Below are 7,516 nucleotides of genomic sequence, written 5' to 3' on the forward strand. Positions count from 1 at the left end.
TAGTAATACAAGGTGGTGAACAGTAAGAGAGAAACAGAGGAAAGAGACCACATAGGCCTACATGCTTTTTAGATATTACAAATATTATAAATATCTGCCATAATAACTTTGCAATTCAACTGGGGTGGTCTGTGGTCTGGGACCGGGAAGGTAGGGAAGTGAGGTTGCCCAGGGACAGTGTACATTGTGATCACTGGCAGAGGCAGTGGGAGCTGTACAAGAAGCAGAAAATTGAGAGCGGATTTGCAGCCAACGACAATGGGAAACAGGTGGCTGTGTTTGAGCCAGGTTCATACATCATGTCCCATTTTTTTTCATTTAAAAAAATTGCCAGACTACTTTTATTCTATAACTGATTTTTCAGTGAATCACCTGAAAGTAGACCTTACATTTTGGTCAACTCCAGGGAAAATTCGAATGCAGTATGGCTCCCAACTTTTACTCCTGTAGAAATGGACGTGAAGCTTGGCATGTAGCAGTCTGACGAAGGAACCCCATCTTGACTGTCCTTGAAGGTTGCCCATGGGACAGGCTGGGAGACAGGCTGTGGCTGTCTGAGGACAGCACGCAGCATTCTTTGCATCTTGACATCTCATTTCCGTGGGAAGTCATAGATCATTTTGCTAGACTCAGCAGATAAGTCTCATAAATCAAGATCTGCTTCAGAACCAAAATCTCAGTTACTTTTTTCATCATATGTGCTCAGGATGTACATATATAAATGGGAAAAAAGGCAGACACAGAATGTCAAGCAAAAAAAAAAAAAAAAAGCCTTTTTTTTGTATTTTAACAGTAGCTCAAAAAAATCAGCTTTATAGGACCTTCTGGTTTTAATGGCTCTGAATGTGAGGCAAATCTAAGCATTGCCACAGTTTTCCCTTTTCTAAAATGTCATTTCCTCCTTCGTCTTTAACTGTCATGTGTGGTGTCATGTTGACCTGTGACACCCATGAAAGCTCATACTCCAGACTCACAGTTTCTTAATATTTGTTTGGTTAAGTGCCACCTTCCAAGACCCAGTTATTACTGCAGCCAATTAACTAGTTCACTGGCTCATGAAAGCTGTACTGCTTCTAGACGCAATAAAATTAAAGCACATTTTTTAAAGGGCAGAGAGAATTGGCAGGGCTTTTTCTTGTTGCTGTCATCATTGCTAGCTGTCCTTCATGTTTGAGAAGGCTGAGCTGCTGAGCTGACTGTATCCTTTGATGTATGAAGAATCCAGTTGAGAGCTTAGCCTGTGCACATTTTCCAGAAACTAAGCCAGGTGTTTGGATAGGGGAGTGGTATTTGCAAGGAGGTCTTCACAGAAGTGATGTTTTGCCCTAATACATGAGGCAGACACTGGGTAGCTCTTAACCAAACCCACTTCTCTCCCCTCTGAGCCCAGTGTTAGATCACATTTTCCAGCCTTCCTTGCAGTGAGGTATGTCCACATGATTGAGATGAAGCTGATAGAATGTGCTAGAAATCGCATTCATACCTCTATGCCTGGTTCCACAGTCTTTCCCTTCTGGCTTGATGCAGACAAATGTGGTAACGCTGAGAACCTGGTGTTGAAAATGATGGAGCCCTAAGGTCCCTGAATCACCTCTTGGTGGGGAAATGCCCACTGGTTGGGAGTAGGCTTTACTGATAAAAATAAACGTGTGTTCTCTGAAGCCATGAGACTTAGGGTTTTATCTGTTACATCCTTAGTTAGTTCTTCCTTAACTAAAACTCTAAACCAGCATATACCTAAGTTTAATGCGTACTGACATCTTGGCTCACCACGGCAAGCAATTTTAGATTCACCTTTGTTAAAACAAATAGAGGTCTATGCATTTGCAGTAGTTATCTATTCCAAATCCTTATAAAGACAAGAGTTTCTTAAAGGTCAGTTAATATTAGTGATCAGAAGGCCTCCGTGTGCAAAGCATTCTTGAAGGCGTTGTGTAGAGACGATGGTCGTAGACTAAATACGATACTAAAGGAATACAGGAAAACAAGGATAAATGAATAAAGTACGTAGACTGTGGAGGTTAATGTTCAGAACTCAAGCAATTGTTACAGGACGGGCTGGGGAATTTTGAGACTTGCCAAAGACACACTGAGAGCCGCACTGAGAGCCAGGAGCTAAACTGAGATGAGGAACCAGTACTCGAACTCATGGAGCTGAATTGATTTAGGTTTCCTTCTGAGGCTGCCTCAGGCCCGGGGGACACAGAGACGTGGGTTATGGTTACAGGCAAAGTGACTGTGCTTTTCCCCCAATCCAGGAGGTCCTCTGAGCTCTTGCTAGAGATCTTTTTATTAGGCTTCCTAAATAGACCTGAGTCCTTTCAGGCTATTTCTGTGGAAATAAAAGAAGACCAGCCACGTGAGAAAAACAGGTTATTTATTCAGAGCTTGTTACAGCAGGGGGGCAGCCACCGTCACTTGCGTTTGCAGAGACTCAAAGGTGGGCAGGGGAGGGGGAGCTTCGCAGCGGAGAAGAGGGAAGGCCCCGCGTGTGTGCCGATTGTAGCCTGTTGGCTTGGGAAGCTGGAGGTGGGCTAAGTTGGAGGCAGGGCCCCTATGTGATTGGGTAGGGTGCCTGTTTGGCTTTCTCTGATTGGTGGGAAGGTGGAAGCAGGGGTGAATATTAGGGAAACTATGATTTATTAATCAAGACCTGGCCATTTGGGGTAGATTGTTACAGAAGTTACTGTTTAGCTTCCTGGATTGTCACTAGGGATGGCAACCTGGCTTCTGCAAGTCTGACTGACAGCAGGCTGGCTTCCCGGGCTGCTGATTGTAGATGGGGGGTTGGCTTCCTCACAGGCTGCTGCAGGTTGTGGGTCAGAGTTCATTTGCATAAAGGGTCTGCTCATCGTCCATTTGTATATTCAGTCTGTCATTTGTTTGTTTATTTTTATGATTACTTTTTCTAAACAGACTACTTCCTTGAGGTGGTCTTCCTTCCTTCTCCTATCATATTTAAAAGCCTCCCTCCCTCCTGACCATAAACCTGTCCCTGAGAATGGGTACCCTCCCTCAACATCCTCCCTACCTGGAAGCTAAGACCTTCTGTCCTCCTGGGGCACCTCTCCCACTGAGACTTGGGGGTAAAATTTATCTCTACAGTTTGGTTCCCTTGAAAGTCTTAATCTCATCAGTCCTCAAAATCTTTTTCCTGTTTCTGTTTCTCTGGGGACCTTCTCAGGCAAGCTGGTCCATTGGTGACTGCCCCCGTGACCTGCTCCTGGGTGGCCGGGAAGGACAGGTCTCTCATACTGTTGCGTTAAAAAAAAGATGAATTAAGATAAAAAGCTCTGCCAACAGTTGAGAATAACTATTGGGTATGTATACATTTGTGCATATTTTTCTTTTTGAGCCTATTGGTTTATTCTGCTTTTAGATCAGACATGAATCTGGCCAAAAGGAGAAAATGAAATACTTTATGTTTCCTTCTTGTGCTCCCCTTTCAGCTGTTCAAGGCTGATGACAGAAACCGCCCCCTCCCAACCTCAGTGTTCTTTGCGTTTAAAAGACCCTCCAGTATTAGCTCTTTGGAAGCCCAGTGTTTTAAATTTGTGAAATAGGCAGGCAGGGCATAATGCCATGATTCCAACTCCCTGGGACTCATTTCAGGGGTTTGATTAACTCTGGTTTGGCCCAGCAAAGGGAAGCCGAAGTGTCCACTTAAGTGAAGAGGTAGGGGGCATTGAAATGAGGGCTGTTGTCTGCCAAGATCAGAGCAGCGTTACACATTTTAAAGAGTCTAATCGCAAGACCTCAGATGGTTGTAGCACCAACCTGAAGCCTGTTTGGTCAGAAGTGGCCACTTGAGCAGTCTTAGGGCTTGGCGAGGGATTCTTTGTTTCAGAAAGTGCTTCCCACAGGGAGGAGGGAATGTGACGTGAGGGAGCCCTCTCTTGGAGGAGGAAAGCTAAGGAGGAAAGTTTGGAGCCTGGGAAAGACCGAGACTGGGGAAGAAGGGGTAAGCTAAGGACTCTCAGGTCACCTTTATCGGCAGGTAGGTACTCAGGAGAACGCCAGTCTGCATTTCCGAATTCAGCTCATGGGAAAACCAACAACTGTTTTTAAGACAAAAGGTAAAGGGTATACTACCTGCAAGGAAAACTTTCCCCAGAGTATCTAGATTATAGGTGACAGGGTTAGAAATGTTCTCATTGTTTGGCTGAGATAAGAATTCTGAAGGTGGGAATGGAGTGGGTGGAGGTGGGTTATACGTGTGTTGTAGGGAGCTGGGAATGGGCACCACCTTCTACTCAGGGACACAGGGAGCGCCATTTGAATGTATTCCGTTATGGTCCCGAGTCCGTTTTCTTGGCTTTTCTCAACAAGACTGACAGCAGAGATGATCCAAGTGAAGATAATCCGTGAATGTTTTGAATACTAATTTTGATGAGTGTGGTAAGCAATTTCTGACAGGGCTTCCAATGGGCCCCTCTCATACGGGAAATATGAGTAATAAATGTTGTTTCTGCAGCAAGAGATAACTAATACACTGAAGTATTATTATTCCACTGCACCAACCTCCTTCTCCTCGACTGTATACATCCACTTGGCTGCCAAGTTCTGTAGGGATTTATCTTTCTTTAAAGTTTTCACCTCTACCCTCCTCTCTAGCCTTCCAGCCACTGCCTATTCCAAGGAAAGAGTTAAAGTTCTTGGAAAATTATAGGAAAATAGAGCCCTGACATCTGCAGAATGTCCACCAGCCAAGTGGTGGTTCTTCCAGTATAGCAAGTCTCCTTTAGCTGTGTGCCAATTAGATGGCCTTTGCCTGCAAATGACATAAAAATATGAAAAAATAGTGAATTACATAAGTAAAGGGTTTAGTTTTCTTATACAACAAAAAGTCTGAAGTTAGGTGTCGAGGATGTTATCCAAGCAGGGATTGGCAAACTTTGTAAAAGACCAGAGAGTAAGTATTTTAGGCTTTGTGGGTCATACAGACTGTCGCAACCACTCAGCTCTGCCCTTGTAATGCAAAAGCAGCCAGAGACAATATACAAATAGACAAGTGAATAGCAGCCATAGACAATGTAAACAAATGAGCATGGCAGCTTACCAATAACACTTTATTTATGGACAATGAAATTTTAATTTCATATAATTTTATGTGCTATGACATATTATGCTTCTTTTGATTTCCTCCCAACCATTTAAAAATTATAAAAATAAAAAATGGTAAAAACCATTCTTGTAGGCTGAATAAAAACAGGCAGCAAGTTGGATTTGCTGACCTTCATATTAGCCTCCTTCTACCTTCCTACAATCATATTCTAGTGTATGGTTTGGTCTTCATGGATGCATCATGACTGCTGCTGTTCCAGTCATTGTGTCTGCATTCCAGGGAAAAAGAAAAAGGAAGAGGAAGGAAGAAGGAGTAGCTTCTGGATCAGGTCATCAAAAATCTTCCACAGGAGTAAGTAATTAATCTGAGAATTGGTTGCTATTTAGTTTTTCAAAGAAGTTAATTGTGCAATGAACATTTTAAAAAATCCAGGCATAAGATAGTACCAGAAAAAAACAAAATAGTTTCCTCCTTTGATTCAGAAATAACAAGTTTCTAGGAGTGCATGGTGAACCTGAAAGGGAATGCTTAAGTGATGCTTCAGTGAAAAGTGCAAAACACTTGTGGAGGTGGCCTCTGCGGATGATGCCAGTGCCACGAAAGAGCAAAGACACGAAGCAGGTGCTTGCCTGCTTTCTCCCAAAGCCCAAAGAACTAGGCGACATAGAACAGAATTAGCAACAGCCCTGGAAAACAAAACAAAACACCTCTGAGGCAGAGGTGTAAGACCAGAAGAGCATCCTTAAATTTCCTTGGCTGGGAAGTATGCTTATTCATCCATCCACCATCCATTTGTTTACTTTTCTGGGATCTGGGAGACAGCCATGAAGGAGAGATATGAGGTCCTGACCTCGTGGGGCTTATGCTTTTGGACGAGACAGAAAATAAACAAATGAACAAAAAATATGTAATTTGATATCTGATGGTGGCAGTGCTAGGAAGAGAAATAGAGCAGGGGCAGGTGTTGCAGAATGCAAGGCCGCTATGGTTCAGGTAGGGTCTTTGGGAAGACCTTTCTGCGGAGATGGCATTGGAGTAGAAACCCAAATAAAGTGAGGGGATGAGCCACACAAAGGCATAGGGGCAGGTGTTCCAGAAAGTGATGTGGTCTGCAGACAGGAAAGGCTGGCTTTTTTTTTCCCTCCCGGAAGAGCAAGCAGCCCAGTGTGGCAAAGGGGGGTGAGCACTGAGGTTGAAGAGGAGGTGACACGAGAGGGGCCTGCGGGCTGTGGGGAGAGCTGCCCCCCCTGCCCCACGTGGAAAGGGTTGGAGGACGGCGAGCAGGGAGGCACTGTGGATGAACGTGTCGTGCTCTAAGAGGCCCCGTCGGCTGCCCCGTGGAGAACTCGCAGGAGGGGCAGCAGTGGAAGCAGCATATGGGGCCCATTCAGTTACAGTTATTACGGTGGATTCTTCTCCTTTTGTCATTAGAGGGAAAAGGCATGAAGAAGATGGATTTCAGAGCCCGTCAACCTTGAGTCTGAATCAGGGCTCTGTCATTTGCTGGTTGTGCCAGCTTTCTGCCATCTCTGAGATGTATTTCCTTCACAAAAGGAGGACACCAATAGTTGTCTCACGTGACTATTCCAGGAATTAACTGAGAAATATATGTCAAGCACCCACCACGGTTCCTAGCATTAAATGTCATAGGCGTTTTATAAATGTTCATTCCATGCCTGCAAAGGACTGAATGTTTGTGTACCCTCAAAATTCCTATGTTGATGGAAGCAACCTAAATGTCCATCGACAGAGGAATGGATAAAGATGATATGGTACATATATACAATGGGATATTACTCAGCCATAAAAGAGAATGAAATAACGACATTTGCAGCAACATGGGTGGACCTAGAGATTGTCATACTGAGTAAGTCAGAGAAAGACAAATATCATATGATATCGCTTATATGTGGAATCTAAAAAAATGGTACAGGGACTTCCCTAGTGGTGCAGTGGTTGAGAATCTGCCTGCCAATGCAGGGGACACGGGTTGGAGCCCTGGTCCAGGAAGATCTCACGTGCCGCGGAGCAACTAAGTGTATGTGTCACAACTACTGAGCCTGCGCTCTGGAGCCCATGAGCCACAACTACTGAGCCTGCGTGCTGCAACTACAGAAGCCCGTGTGCCTAGAGCCCATGCTCCACAATAAGAAAAGGCACCGCAATGAGAAATCCATGCACCGCAATGAAGAGTATCCCCTGCTCGCCACAACTAGAGAAAGCCCGCTCGCAGCAACGAAGATCCAATGCAGCCAAAAACAAACAAACAAAAATGGTACAAATGAACTTATTTACAAAACAGAAATAGACTCACAGATGTAGAAAACAAACTTATGGCTACTGGGGGGAAAGCGGGGCTCAGGGGGGTTAGGGATAAACTGGGTGACCTGGATTGACATATACACACTACTACATATAAAACGGATAACTAATAAGGACCTACTGTATAGC

At 44.4% G+C, this 7,516-nt stretch overlaps 1 long non-coding RNA gene across 3 annotated transcripts in view; it reads left to right on the forward strand.

Moving 5' to 3' along the window:
• The window catches only part of LOC309616029, a 114,595-nt gene that overhangs the window by 89,096 nt on the left and 17,983 nt on the right, over nt 1-7,516 (forward strand). For 2 of the 3 annotated variants that reach the window (XR_014237215.1, XR_014237216.1), the window contains exon 3: nt 5,345-5,416. This is a non-coding gene — a long non-coding RNA (uncharacterized lncRNA). Of the gene's footprint in view, nt 1-5,344; nt 5,417-6,496; nt 7,397-7,516 lie in introns of those variants that run through there. The other variant, XR_014237217.1, reaches the window with a different exon arrangement.

This window comes from Balaenoptera borealis (assembly GCF_965194805.1).
Source record: "Balaenoptera borealis genome assembly, chromosome: 18".
In the NCBI taxonomy this organism is placed as follows: Eukaryota; Metazoa; Chordata; class Mammalia; order Artiodactyla; family Balaenopteridae; genus Balaenoptera; species Balaenoptera borealis.